Genomic DNA, 16,301 nt, shown 5'->3' on the forward strand with positions numbered 1-16,301 from the left:
TACTCACGAATTCGTGTCGACTTAATCTACAGTGTTTGGGTTTAACCAACACTCCTATAAGGGTTAAATGTATATAAATTTGAAGTCTTAATTTCAACATTTGATTAAAAAAAAAGGCTTCTATACTTTTAAGAGTCAATATTTGCATTTTATATCTTGAATCCGTATGTTCATGTCCGTTCATATCGTGTATTCATAGAACCGTCCATTAAATTCACAAAAAATAAATCGTAAATAAACTGAAAAAGTTACGGTATTGTATGGCAAGTCTTTGATCGGGAACCATTTTGTTCTGGTTTTTATTCCTTTTTTTTGTTTTGGTGTAGTTATGGTACCGTAACTACTAAAGAGCATGACAAAAACCGACTGAATTCGCGCAAAATCAACGACTCAACACAATGGACCGTCAACGCTCGGGTTTCATAAATAACCACGAATTCGTGTCGACTTAATCTACAATGTTTTGGTTTAACCAACGCTCCTAAAAGGGTTAAATGTGTATAAATTTGATGTCTTAATTTCAACATTTGATTAAAAAAAAGGCTTATATACTTTTGAGAGTTAATATTTGCATTTTATATCTTGAATCCGTATGTTCATGTCCGTTCCATATCATGTATTCCCAGATCCGTCCTTTAAATTCACAAAAAATAAATCGTAAATTAACTGAAAAAGTTACGGTATTGTAAGGGAAGCCTTTGATCGGGAACCATTTTGTTCTGTTTTTTTTTCCTTTTTTTGTTTTGGTGTAGTTATGGTACCGTAACGACTAAAGAGCACGACAGAAACCGACCGAATTCGCGCAAACTCAACGACTCAACACAATGGACCGTCTTCGCTCTGGTTTGATAAATACCCACAAATTCGAGACGACTTATTCTACAATGTTTTGGTTTAACCAACGCTCCTAAAAGGGTTAAATGTGTATAAATTTGAAGTCTTAATTTCAACATTTGATTAAAAAAAAAGGCTTATATACTTTTAAGAGTTAATATTTGCATTTTATATCTTGAATCCGTATGTTCATGTCCGTTCCATATCATGTATTCCCAGTTCCGTCCTTTAAATTCACAAAAAATAAATCGTAAATAAACTGAAAATGTTACGGTATTTTATGGCAAGTCTTTGATCGGGAACCATTTTGTTCTGGTTTTTTTTCCTTTTTTTGTTTTGGTGTAGTTCTGGTACCGTAACGACTAAAGAGCATGACAGAAACCGACCGAATTCGAGCAAACTCAACGACTCAACACAATGGACCGTCAACGCTCGGGTTTGATAAATACTCACGAATTCGTGTCGACTTAATCTACAATGTTTGGGTTTAACCAACACTCCTATAAGGGTTAAATGTATATAAATTTGAAGTCTTAATTTCAACATTTGATTAAAAAAAGGCTTATATACTTTTAAGAGTCAATATTTGCATTTTATATCTTGAATCCGTATGTTCATGTCCGTTCATATCATGTATTCATAGAACCGTCCATTAAATTCACAAAAAATAAATCGTAAATAAACTGAAAAAGTTACGGTATTGTATGGCAAGTCTTTGATCGGGAACCATTTTGTTCTGGTTTTTATTCCTTTTTTTGTTTTGGTGTAGTTATGGTACCGTAACTACTAAAGAGCATGACAAAAACCGACTGAATTCGCGCAAAATCAACGACTCAACACAATGGACCGTCAACGCTCGGGTTTCATAAATAACCACGAATTCGTGTCGACTTAATCTACAATGTTTGGGTTTAACCAACGCTCCTAAAAGGGTTAAATGTGTATAAATTTGAAGTCTTAATTTCAACATTTGATTAAAAAAAAGGCTTATATACTTTTGAGAGTTAATATTTGCATTTTATATCTTGAATCCGTATGTTCATGTCCGTTCCATATCATGTATTCCCAGATCCGTCCTTTAAATTCACAAAAAATAAATCGTAAATAAACTGAAAAAGTTACGGTATTGTAAGGCAAGCCTTTGATCGGGAACCATTTTGTTCTGTTTTTTTTTCCTTTTTTTGTTTTGGTGTAGTTATGGTACCGTAACGACTAAAGAGCACGACAGAAACCGACCGAATTCGCGCAAACTCAACGACTCAACACAATGGACCGTCTTCGCTCTGGTTTGATAAATACCCACAAATTCGATACGATATAATCTACAATGTTTGGGTTTAACCAACGCTCCTAAAAGGGTTAAATGTGTATAAATTTGAAGTCTTAATTTCAACATTTGATTAAAAAAAAGGCTTATATACTTTTGAGAGTTAATATTTGCATTTTATATCTTGAATCCGTATGTTCATGTCCGTTCCATATCATGTATTCCCAGATCCGTCCTTTAAATTCACAAAAAATAAATCGTAAATAAACTGAAAAAGTTACGGTATTGTAAGGCAAGCCTTTGATCGGGAACCATTTTGTTCTGTTTTTTTTTCCTTTTTTTGTTTTGGTGTAGTTATGGTACCGTAACGACTAAAGAGCACGACAGAAACCGACCGAATTCGCGCAAACTCAACGACTCAACACAATGGACCGTCTTCGCTCTGGTTTGATAAATACCCACAAATTCGAGACGACTTAATCTACAATGTTTTGGTTTAACCAACGCTCCTAAAAGGGTTAAATGTGTATAAATTTGAAGTCTTAATTTCAACATTTGATTAAAAAAAAGGCTTATATACTTTTAGGAGTTAATATTTGCATTTTATATCTTGAATCCGTATGTTCATGTCCATTCCATATCATGTATTCCCAGATCCGTCCTTTAAATTCACAAAAAATAAATCGTAAATGAACTGAAAAAGTTACGGTATTGTAAGGGAAGCCATTGATCGGGAACCATTTTGTTCTGTTTTTTTTTCCTTTTTTTGTTTTGGTGTAGTTATGGTACCGTAACGACTAAAGAGCACGACAGAAACCGACCGAATTCGCGCAAACTCAACGACTCAACACAATGGACCGTCTTCGCTCTGGTTTGATAAATACCCACAAATTCGAGACGACTTAATCTACAATGTTTTGGTTTAACCAACGCTCCTAAAAGGGTTAAATGTGTATAAATTTGAAGTCTTAATTTCAACATTTGATTAAAAAAAAGGCTTATATACTTTTAGGAGTTAATATTTGCATTTTATATCTTGAATCCGTATGTTCATGTCCATTCCATATCATGTATTCCCAGATCCGTCCTTTAAATTCACAAAAAATAAATCGTAAATAAACTGAAAAAGTTACGGTATTGTAAGGCAAGCCTTTGATCGGGAACCATTTTGTTCTGGTTTTTTTTTCCTTTTTTTGTTTTGGAGTAGTTCTAGTACCGTAACGTCTAAAGAGCATGACAGAAACCGACCGAATTCGCGCAAACTCAACGACTCAACACAATGGACCGTCAACGCTCGGGTTAGATAAATACTCACGAATTCGTGTCGACTTAATCTACAATGTTTGGGTTTAACCAACACTCCTATAAGGGTTAAATGTATATAAATTTGAAGTCTTAATTTCAACATTTGATTAAAAAAAAGGCTTATATACTTTTAAGAGTCAATATTTGCATTTTATATCTTGAATCCGTATGTTCATGTCCGTTCATATCATGTATTCATAGAACCGTCCATTAAATTCACAAAAAATAAATCGTAAATAAACTGAAAAAGTTACTGTATTGTATGGCAAGTCTTTCATCGGGAAACATTTTGTTCTGGTTTTTATTCCTTTTTTTGTTTTGGTGTAGTTATGGTACCATAACTACTAAAGAGCATGACAAAAACCGACTGAATTCGCGCAAAATCAACGACTCAACACAATGGACCGTCAACGCTCGGGTTTCATAAATAACCACGAATTCGTGTCGACTTAATCTACAATGTTTGGGTTTAACCAACGCTCCTAAAAGGGTTAAATGTGTATAAATTTGAAGTCTTAATTTCAACATTTGATTAAAAAAAAAGGCTTATATACTTTTAAGAGTTAATATTTGCATTTTATATCTTGAATCCGTATCTTCATGTCCGTTCCATCTCATGTATTCCCAGATCCGTCCTTTAAATTCACAAAAAATAAATCGTAAATAAACTGAAAAAGTTACGGTATTTTATGGCAAGTCTTTGATCGGGAACCATTTTGTTCTGTTTTTTTTTCCTTTTTTTTTTGGTGTAGTTCTGGTACCGTAACGACTAAAGAGCATGACAGAAACCGACCGAATTCGAGCAAACTCAACGACTCAACACAATGGACCGTCAACGCTCGGGTTTGATAAATACTCACGAATTCGTGTCGACTTAATCTACAATGTTTGGGTTTAACCAACACTCCTATAAGGGTTAAATGTATATAAATTTGAAGTCTTAATTTCAACATTTGATTAAAAAAAAGGCTTATATACTTTTAAGAGTCAATATTTGGATTTTATATCTTGAATCCGTATGTTCATGTCCGTTCATATCATGTATTCATAGAACCGTCCATTAAATTCACAAAAAATAAATCGTAAATAAACTGAAAAAGTTACGGTATTGTATGGCAAGTCTTTGATCGGGAACCATTTTGTTCTGGTTTTTATTCCTTTTTTTGTTTTGGTGTAGTTATGGTACCGTAACTACTAAAGAGCATGACAAAAACCGACTGAATTCGCGCAAAATCAACGACTCAACACAATGGACCGTCAACGCTCGGGTTTCATAAATAACCACGAATTCGTGTCGACTTAATCTACAATGTTTGGGTTTAACCAACGCTCCTAAAAGGGTTAAATGTGTATAAATTTGAAGTCTTAATTTCAACATTTGATTAAAAAAAAGGCTTATATACTTTTGAGAGTTAATATTTGCATTTTATATCTTGAATCCGTATGTTCATGTCCGTTCCATATCATGTATTCCCAGATCCGTCCTTTAAATTCACAAAAAATAAATCGTAAATAAACTGAAAAAGTTACGGTATTGTATGGCAAGTCTTTGATCGGGAACCATTTTGTTCTGGTTTTTATTCCTTTTTTTGTTTTGGTTTAGTTATGGTACCGTAACTACTAAAGAGCATGACAAAAACCGACTGAATTCGCGCAAAATCAACGACTCAACACAATGGACCGTCAACGCTCTGGTTTCATGAATAACCACGAATTCGTGTCGACTTAATCTACAATGTTTGGGTTTAACCAACGCTCCTAAAAGGGTTAAATGTGTATAAATTTGAAGTCTTAATTTCAACATTTGATTAAAAAAAAGGCTTATATACTTTTGAGAGTTAATATTTGCATTTTATATCTTGAATCCGTATGTTCATGTCCGTTCCATATCATGTATTCCCAGATCCGTCCTTTAAATTCACAAAAAATAAATCGTAAATAAACTGAAAAAGTTACGGTATTTTATGGCAAGTCTTTGATCGGGAACCATTTTGTTCTGGTCTTTTTTCCTTTTTTTGTTTTGGTGTAGTTCTGGTACCGTAACGACTAAAGAGCATGACAGAAACCGACCGAATTCGAGCAAACTCAACGACTCAACACAATGGACCGTTAACGCTCGGGTTTGATAAATACTCACGAATTCGTGTCGACTTAATCTACAATGTTTGGGTTTAACCAACACTCCTATAAGGGTTAAATGTATATAAATTTGAAGTCTTAATTTCAACATTTGATTAAAAAAAAGGCTTATATACTTTTAAGAGTCAATATTTGCATTTTATATCTTGAATCCGTATGTTCATGTCCGTTCATATCATGTATTCATAGAACCGTCCATTAAATTCACAAAAAATAAATCGTAAATAAACTGAAAAAGTTACGGTATTGTATGGCAAGTCTTTGATCGGGAACCATTTTGTTCTGGTTTTTATTCCTTTTTTTGTTTTGGTGTAGTTATGGTACCGTAACTACTAAAGTGCATGACAAAAACCGACTGAATTCGCGCAAAATCAACGACTCAACACAATGGACCGTCAACGCTCGGGTTTCATAAATAACCACGAATTCGTGTCGACTGAATCTACAATGTTTGGGTTTAACCAACGCTCCTAAAAGGGTTAAATGTGTATAAATTTGATGTCTTAATTTCAACATTTGATTAAAAAAAAGGCTTATATACTTTTGAGAGTTAATATTTGCATTTTATATCTTGAATCCGTATGTTCATGTCCGTTCCATATCATGTATTCCCAGATCCGTCCTTTAAATTCACAAAAAATAAATCGTAAATTAACTGAAAAAGTTACGGTATTGTAAGGGAAGCCTTTGATCGGGAACCATTTTGTTCTGTTTTTTTTTCCTTTTTTTGTTTTGGTGTAGTTATGGTACCGTAACGACTAAAGAGCACGACAGAAACCGACCGAATTCGCGCAAACTCAACGACTCAACACAATGGACCGTCTTCGCTCTGGTTTGGTAAATACCCACAAATTCGAGACGACTTAATCTACAATGTTTTGGTTTAACCAACGCTCCTAAAAGGGTTAAATGTGTATAAATTTGAAGTCTTAATTTCAACATTTGATTAAAAAAAAAGGCTTATATACTTTTAAGAGTTAATATTTGCATTTTATATCTTGAATCCGTATGTTCATGTCCGTTCCATATCATGTATTCCCAGTTCCGTCCTTTAAATTCACAAAAAATAAATCGTAAATAAACTGAAAAAGTTACGGTATTTTATGGCAAGTCTTTGATCGGGAACCATTTTGTTCTGGTTTTTTTTCCTTTTTTTGTTTTGGTGTAGTTCTGGTACCGTAACGACTAAAGAGCATGACAGAAACCGACCAAATTCGAGCAAACTCAACGACTCAACACAATGGACCGTCAACGCTCGGGTTTGATAAATACTCACGAATTCGTGTCGACTTAATCTACAATGTTTGGGTTTAACCAACACTCCTATAAGGGTTAAATGTATATAAATTTCAAGTCTTAATTTCAACATTTGATTAAAAAAAGGCTTATATACTTTTAAGAGTCAATATTTGCATTTTATATCTTTAGTCCGTATGTTCATGTCCGTTCATATCATGTATTCATAGAACCGTCCATTAAATTCACAAAAAATAAATCGTAAATAAACTGAAAAAGTTACGGTATTGTATGGCAAGTCTTTGATCGGGAACCATTTTGTTCTGGTTTTTATTCCTTTTTTTGTTTTGGTGTAGTTATGGTACCGTAACTACTAAAGAGCATGACAAAAACCGACTGAATTCGCGCAAAATCAACGACTCAACACAATGGACCGTCAACGCTCGGGTTTCATAAATAACCACGAATTCGTGTCGACTTAATCTACAATGTTTGGGTTTAACCAACGCTCCTAAAAGGGTTAAATGTGTATAAATTTGAAGTCTTAATTTCAACATTAGATTAAAAAAAAGGCTTATATACTTTTGAGAGTTTATATTTGCATTTTATATCTTGAATCCGTATGTTCATGTCCGTTCCATATCATGTATTCCCAAATCCGTCCTTTAAATTCACAAAAAATAAATCGTAAATAAACTGAAAAAGTTACGGTATTGTAAGGCAAGCCTTTGATCGGGAACCATTTTGTTCTGTTTTTTTTTTCCTTTTTTTGTTTTGGTGTAGTTATGGTACCGTAACGACTAAAGAGCACGACAGAAACCGACCGAATTCGCGCAAACTCAACGACTCAACACAATGGACCGTCTTCGCTCTGGTTTGATAAATACCCACAAATTCGAGACGACTTAATCTACAATGTTTTGGTTTAACCAACGCTCCTAAAAGGGTTAAATGTGTATAAATTTGAAGTCTTAATTTCAACATTTGATTAAAAAAAAGGCTTATATACTTTTAGGAGTTAATATTTGCATTTTATATCTTGAATCCGTATGTTCATGTCCATTCCATATCATGTATTCCCAGATCCGTCCTTTAAATTCACAAAAAATAAATCGTAAATAAACTGAAAAAGTTACGGTATTGTAAGGGAAGCCATTGATCGGGAACCATTTTGTTCTGTTTTTTTTTCCTTTTTTTGTTTTGGTGTAGTTATGGTACCGTAACGACTAAAGAGCACGACAGAAACCGACCGAATTCGCGCAAACTCAACGACTCAACACAATGGACCGTCTTCGCTCTGGTTTGATAAATACCCACGAATTCGTGTCGACTTAATCTACAATGTTTGGGTTTAACCAACACTCCTATAAGGGTTAAATGTATATAAATTTGAAGTCTTAATTTCAACATTTGATTAAAAAAAAGGCTTATATACTTTTAAGAGTCAATATTTGCATTTTATATCTTGAATCCGTATGTTCATGTCCGTTCATATCATGTATTCATAGAACCGTCCATTAAATTCACAAAAAATAAATCGTAAATAAACTGAAAAAGTTACGGTATTGTATGGCAAGTCTTTGATCGGGAACCATTTTGTTCTGGTTTTTATTCCTTTTTTTGTTTTGGTGTAGTTATGGTACCGTAACTACTAAAGAGCATGACAAAAACCGACTGAATTCGCGCAAAATCAACGACTCAACACAATGGACCGTCAACGCTCGGGTTTCATAAATAACCACGAATTCGTGTCGACTTAATCTACAATGTTTGGGTTTAACCAATGCTCCTAAAAGGGTTAAATGTGTATAAATTTGAAGTCTTAATTTCAACATTTGATTAAAAAAAAGGCTTATATACTTTTGAGAGTTAATATTTGCATTTTATATCTTGAATCCGTATGTTCATGTCCGTTCCATATCATGTATTCCCAGATCCGTCCTTTAAATTCACAAAAAATAAATCGTAAATGAACTGATAAAGTTACTGTATTGTATGGCAAGTCTTTGATCGGGAACCATTTTGTTCTGGTTTTTATTCCTTTTTTTGTTTTTGTTTAGTTATGGTACCGTAACTACTAAAGAGCATGACAAAAACCGACTGAATTCGCGCAAAATCAACGACTCAACACAATGGACCGTCAACGCTCTGGTTTCATGAATAACCACGAATTCGTGTCGACTTAATCTACAATGTTTGGGTTTAACCAACGCTCCTAAAAGGGTTAAATGTGTATAAATTTGAAGTCTTAATTTCAACATTTGATTAAAAAAAAGGCTTATATACTTTTGAGAGTTAATATTTGCATTTTATATCTTGAATCCGTATGTTCATGTCCGTTCCATATCATGTATTCCCAGATCCGTCCTTTAAATTCACAAAAAATAAATCGTAAATAAACTGAAAAAGTTACGGTATTTTATGGCAAGTCTTTGATCGGGAACCATTTTGTTCTGGTTTTTTTTCCTTTTTTTGTTTTGGTGTAGTTCTGGTACCGTAACGACTAAAGAGCATGACAGAAACCGACCGAATTCGAGCAAACTCAACGACTCAACACAATGGACCGTCAACGCTCGGGTTTGATAAATACTCACGAATTCGTGTCGACTTAATCTACAATGTTTGGGTTTAACCAACACTCCTATAAGGGTTAAATGTATATAAATTTGAAGTCTTAATTTCAACATTTGATTAAAAAAAAGGCTTATATACTTTTAAGAGTCAATATTTGCATTTTATATCTTGAATCCGTATGTTCATGTCCGTTCATATCATGTATTCATAGAACCGTCCATTAAATTCACAAAAAATAAATCGTAAATAAACTGAAAAAGTTACGGTATTGTATGGCAAGTCTTTGATCGGGAACCATTTTGTTCTGGTTTTTATTCCTTTTTTTGTTTTGGTGTAGTTATGGTACCGTAACTACTAAAGAGCATGACAAAAACCGACTGAATTCGCGCAAAATCAACGACTCAACACAATGGACCGTCAACGCTCGGGTTTCATAAATAACCACGAATTCGTGTCGACTTAATCTACAATGTTTGGGTTTAACCAACGCTCCTAAAAGGGTTAAATGTGTATAAATTTGATGTCTTAATTTCAACATTTGATTAAAAAAAAGGCTTATATACTTTTGAGAGTTAATATTTGCATTTTATATCTTGAATCCGTATGTTCATGTCCGTTCCATATCATGTATTCCCAGATCCGTCCTTTAAATTCACAAAAAATAAATCGTAAATTAACTGAAAAAGTTACGGTATTGTAAGGGAAGCCTTTGATCGGGAACCATTTTGTTCTGTTTTTTTTTCCTTTTTTTGTTTTGGTGTAGTTATGGTACCGTAACGACTAAAGAGCACGACAGAAACCGACCGAATTCGCGCAAACTCAACGACTCAACACAATGGACCGTCTTCGCTCTGGTTTGATAAATACCCACAAATTCGAGACTACTTAATCTACAATGTTTTGGTTTAACCAACGCTCCTAAAAGGGTTAAATGTGTATAAATTTGAAGTCTTAATTTCAACATTTGATTAAAAAAAAAGGCTTATATACTTTTAAGAGTTAATATTTGCATTTTATATCTTGAATCCGTATGTTCATGTCCGTTCCATATCATGTATTCCCAGTTCCGTCCTTTAAATTCACAAAAAATAAATCGTAAATAAACTGAAAAAGTTACGGTATTTTATGGCAAGTCTTTGATCGGGAACCATTTTGTTCTGGTTTTTTTTCCTTTTTTTGTTTTGGTGTAGTTCTGGTACCGTAACGACTAAAGAGCATGACAGAAACCGACCGAATTCGAGCAAACTCAACGACTCAACACAATGGACCGTCAACGCTCGGGTTTGATAAATACTCACGAATTCGTGTCGACTTAATCTACAATGTTTGGGTTTAACCAACACTCCTATAAGGGTTAAATGTATATAAATTTGAAGTCTTAATTTCAACATTTGATTAAAAAAAGGCTTATATACTTTTAAGAGTCAATATTTGCATTTTATATCTTGAATCCGTATGTTCATGTCCGTTCATATCATGTATTCATAGAACCGTCCATTAAATTCACAAAAAATAAATCGTAAATAAACTGAAAAAGTTACGGTATTGTATGGCAAGTCTTTGATCGGGAACCATTTTGTTCTGGTTTTTATTCCTTTTTTTGTTTTGGTGTAGTTATGGTACCGTAACTACTAAAGAGCATGACAAAAACCGACTGAATTCGCGCAAAATCAACGACTCAACACAATGGACCGTCAACGCTCGGGTTTCATAAATAACCACGAATTCGTGTCGACTTAATCTACAATGTTTGGGTTTAACCAACGCTCCTAAAAGGGTTAAATGTGTATAAATTTGATGTCTTAATTTCAACATTTGATTAAAAAAAAGGCTTATATACTTTTGAGAGTTAATATTTGCATTTTATATCTTGAATCCGTATGTTCATGTCCGTTCCATATCATGTATTCCCAGATCCGTCCTTTAAATTCACAAAAAATAAATCGTAAATTAACTGAAAAAGTTACGGTATTGTAAGGGAAGCCTTTGATCGGGAACCATTTTGTTCTGTTTTTTTTTCCTTTTTTTGTTTTGGTGTAGTTATGGTACCGTAACGACTAAAGAGCACGACAGAAACCGACCGAATTCGCGCAAACTCAACGACTCAACACAATGGACCGTCTTCGCTCTGGTTTGATAAATACCCACAAATTCGAGACGACTTAATCTACAATGTTTTGGTTTAACCAACGCTCCTAAAAGGGTTAAATGTGTATAAATTTGAAGTCTTAATTTCAACATTTGATTAAAAAAAAAGGCTTATATACTTTTAAGAGTTAATATTTGCATTTTATATCTTGAATCCGTATGTTCATGTCCGTTCCATATCATGTATTCCCAGTTCCGTCCTTTAAATTCACAAAAAATAAATCGTAAATAAACTGAAAAAGTTACGGTATTTTATGGCAAGTCTTTGATCGGGAACCATTTTGTTCTGGTTTTTTTTCCTTTTTTTGTTTTGGTGTAGTTCTGGTACCGTAACGACTAAAGAGCATGACAGAAACCGACCGAATTCGAGCAAACTCAACGACTCAACACAATGGACCGTCAACGCTCGGGTTTGATAAATACTCACGAATTCGTGTCGACTTAATCTACAATGTTTGGGTTTAACCAACACTCCTATAAGGGTTAAATGTATATAAATTTGAAGTCTTAATTTCAACATTTGATTAAAAAAAGGCTTATATACTTTTAAGAGTCAATATTTGCATTTTATATCTTGAATCCGTATGTTCATGTCCGTTCATATCATGTATTCATAGAACCGTCCATTAAATTCACAAAAAATAAATCGTAAATAAACTGAAAAAGTTACGGTATTGTATGGCAAGTCTTTGATCGGGAACCATTTTGTTCTGGTTTTTATTCCTTTTTTTGTTTTGGTGTAGTTATGGTACCGTAACTACTAAAGAGCATGACAAAAACCGACTGAATTCGCGCAAAATCAACGACTCAACACAATGGACCGTCAACGCTCGGGTTTCATAAATAACCACGAATTCGTGTCGACTTAATCTACAATGTTTGGGTTTAACCAACGCTCCTAAAAGGGTTAAATGTGTATAAATTTGAAGTCTTAATTTCAACATTAGATTAAAAAAAAGGCTTATATACTTTTGAGAGTTAAAATTTGCATTTTATATCTTGAATCCGTATGTTCATGTCCGTTCCATATCATGTATTCCCAGATCCGTCCTTTAAATTCACAAAAAATAAATCGTAAATAAACTGAAAAAGTTACGGTATTGTAAGGGAAGCCTTTGATCGGGAACCATTTTGTTCTGTTTTTTTTTTCCTTTTTTTGTTTTGGTGTAGTTATGGTACCGTAACGACTAAAGAGCACGACAGAAACCGACCAAATTCGCGCAAACTCAACGACTCAACACAATGGACCGTCTTCGCTCTGGTTTGATAAATACCCACAAATTCGAGACGACTTAATCTACAATGTTTTGGTTTAACCAACGCTCCTAAAAGGGTTAAATGTGTATAAATTTGAAGTCTTAATTTCAACATTTGATTAAAAAAAAAGGCTTATATACTTTTAAGAGTTAATATTTGCATTTTATATCTTGAATCCGTATGTTCATGTCCGTTCCATATCATGTATTCCCAGTTCCGTCCTTTAAATTCACAAAAAATAAATCGTAAATAAACTGAAAAAGTTACGGTATTTTATGGCAAGTCTTTGATCGGGAACCATTTTGTTCTGGTTTTTTTTCCTTTTTTTGTTTTGGTGTAGTTCTGGTACCGTAACGACTAAAGAGCATGACAGAAACCGACCGAATTCGAGCAAACTCAACGACTCAACACAATGGACCGTCAACGCTCGGGTTTGATAAATACTCACGAATTCGTGTCGACTTAATCTACAATGTTTGGGTTTAACCAACACTCCTATAAGGGTTAAATGTATATAAATTTGAAGTCTTAATTTCAACATTTGATTAAAAAAAGGCTTATATACTTTTAAGAGTCAATATTTGCATTTTATATCTTGAATCCGTATGTTCATGTCCGTTCATATCATGTATTCATAGAACCGTCCATTAAATTCACAAAAAATAAATCGTAAATAAACTGAAAAAGTTACGGTATTGTATGGCAAGTCTTTGATCGGGAACCATTTTGTTCTGGTTTTTATTCCTTTTTTTGTTTTGGTGTAGTTATGGTACCGTAACTACTAAAGAGCATGACAAAAACCGACTGAATTCGCGCAAAATCAACGACTCAACACAATGGACCGTCAACGCTCGGGTTTCATAAATAACCACGAATTCGTGTCGACTTAATCTACAATGTTTGGGTTTAACCAACGCTCCTAAAAGGGTTTAATGTGTATAAATTTGAAGTCTTAATTTCAACATTAGATTAAAAAAAAGGCTTATATACTTTTGAGAGTTAATATTTGCATTTTATATCTTGAATCCGTATGTTCATGTCCGTTCCATATCATGTATTCCCAGATCCGTCCTTTAAATTCACAAAAAATAAATCGTAAATAAACTGAAAAAGTTACGGTATTGTAAGGGAAGCCTTTGATCGGGAACCATTTTGTTCTGTTTTTTTTTTCCTTTTTTTGTTTTGGTGTAGTTATGGTACCGTAACGACTAAAGAGCACGACAGAAACCGACCGAATTCGCGCAAACTCAACGACTCAACACAATGGACCGTCTTCGCTCTGGTTTGATAAATACCCACAAATTCGAGACGACTTAATCTACAATGTTTTGGTTTAACCAACGCTCCTAAAAGGGTTAAATGTGTATAAATTTGAAGTCTTAATTTCAACATTTGATTAAAAAAAAAGGCTTATATACTTTTAAGAGTTAATATTTGCATTTTATATCTTGAATCCGTATGTTCATGTCCGTTCCATATCATGTATTCCCAGTTCCGTCCTTTAAATTCACAAAAAATAAATCGTAAATAAACTGAAAAAGTTACGGTATTTTATGGCAAGTCTTTGATCGGGAACCATTTTGTTCTGGTTTTTTTTCCTTTTTTTGTTTTGGTGTAGTTATGGTACCGTAACTACTAAAGAGCATGACAAAAACCGACTGAATTCGCGCAAAATCAACGACTCAACACAATGGACCGTCAACGCTCGGGTTTCATAAATAACCACGAATTCGTGTCGACTTAATCTACAATGTTTGGGTTTAACCAACGCTCCTAAAAGGGTTAAATGTGTATAAATTTGAAGTCTTAATTTCAACATTAGATTAAAAAAAAGGCTTATATACTTTTGAGAGTTTATATTTGCATTTTATATCTTGAATCCGTATGTTCATGTCCGTTCCATATCATGTATTCCCAGATCCGTCCTTTAAATTCACAAAAAATAAATCGTAAATAAACTGAAAAAGTTACGGTATTGTAAGGCAAGCCTTTGATCGGGAACCATTTTGTTCTGTTTTTTTTTCCTTTTTTTGTTTTGGTGTAGTTATGGTACCGTAACGACTAAAGAGCACGACAGAAACCGACCGAATTCGCGCAAACTCAACGACTCAACACAATGGACCGTCTTCGCTCTGGTTTGATAAATACCCACAAATTCGAGACGACTTAATCTACAATGTTTTGGTTTAACCAACGCTCCTAAAAGGGTTAAATGTGTATAAATTTGAAGTCTTAATTTCAACATTTGATTAAAAAAAAGGCTTATATACTTTTAGGAGTTAATATTTGCATTTTATATCTTGAATCCGTATGTTCATGTCCATTCCATATCATGTATTCCCAGATCCGTCCTTTAAATTCACAAAAAATAAATCGTAAATAAACTGAAAAAGTTACGTTATTGTAAGGGAAGCCATTGATCGGGAACCATTTTGTTCTGTTTTTTTTTCCTTTTTTTGTTTTGGTGTAGTTATGGTACCGTAACGACTAAAGAGCACGACAGAAACCGACCGAATTCGCGCAAACTCAACGACTCAACACAATGGACCGTCTTCGCTCTGGTTTGATAAATACCCACAAATTCGAGACGACTTAATCTACAATGTTTTGGTTTAACCAACGCTCCTAAAAGGGTTAAATGTGTATAAATTTGAAGTCTTAATTTCAACATTTGATTAAAAAAAAGGCTTATATACTTTTAAGAGTTAATATTTGCATTTTATATCTTGAATCCGTATGTTCATGTCCGTTCCATATCATGTATTCCCAGTTCCTTCCTTTAAATTCACAAAAAATAAATCGTAAATAAACTGAAAAAGTTACGGTATTTTATGGCAAGTCTTTGATCGGGAACCATTTTGTTCTGGTTTTTTTTCCTTTTTTTGTTTTGGTGTAGTTCTGGTACCGTAACGACTAAAGAGCATGACAGAAACCGACCGAATTCGAGCAAACTCAACGACTCAACACAATGGACCGTTAACGCTCGGGTTTGATAAATACTCACGAATTCGTGTCGACTTAATCTACAATGTTTGGGTTTAACCAACACTCCTATAAGGGTTAAATGTATATAAATTTGAAGTCTTAATTTCAACATTTGATTAAAAAAAGGCTTATATACTTTTAAGAGTCAATATTTGCATTTTATATCTTGAATCCGTATGTTCATGTCCGTTCATATCATGTATTCATAGAACCGTCCATTAAATTCACAAAAAATAAATCGTAAATAAACTGAAAAAGTTACGGTATTGTATGGCAAGTCTTTGATCGGGAACCATTTTGTTCTGGTTTTTATTCCTTTTTTTGTTTTGGTGTAGTTATGGTACCGTAACTACTAAAGAGCATGACAAAAACCGACTGAATTCGCGCAAAATCAACGACTCAACACAATGGACCGTCAACGCTCGGGTTTCATAAATAACCACGAATTCGTGTCGACTTAATCTACAATGTTTGTGTTTAACCAACGCTCCTAAAAGGGTTAAATGTGTATAAATTTGAAGTCTTAATTTCAACATTTGTTTAAAAAAAAGGCTTA

Source organism: Bidens hawaiensis, unplaced genomic scaffold (assembly GCF_021521415.1).
Source record: "Bidens hawaiensis isolate Kalapana, Puna unplaced genomic scaffold, B.hawaiensis_p1.1 tig00013293_1, whole genome shotgun sequence".
Taxonomy (NCBI): domain Eukaryota; kingdom Viridiplantae; phylum Streptophyta; class Magnoliopsida; order Asterales; family Asteraceae; genus Bidens; species Bidens hawaiensis.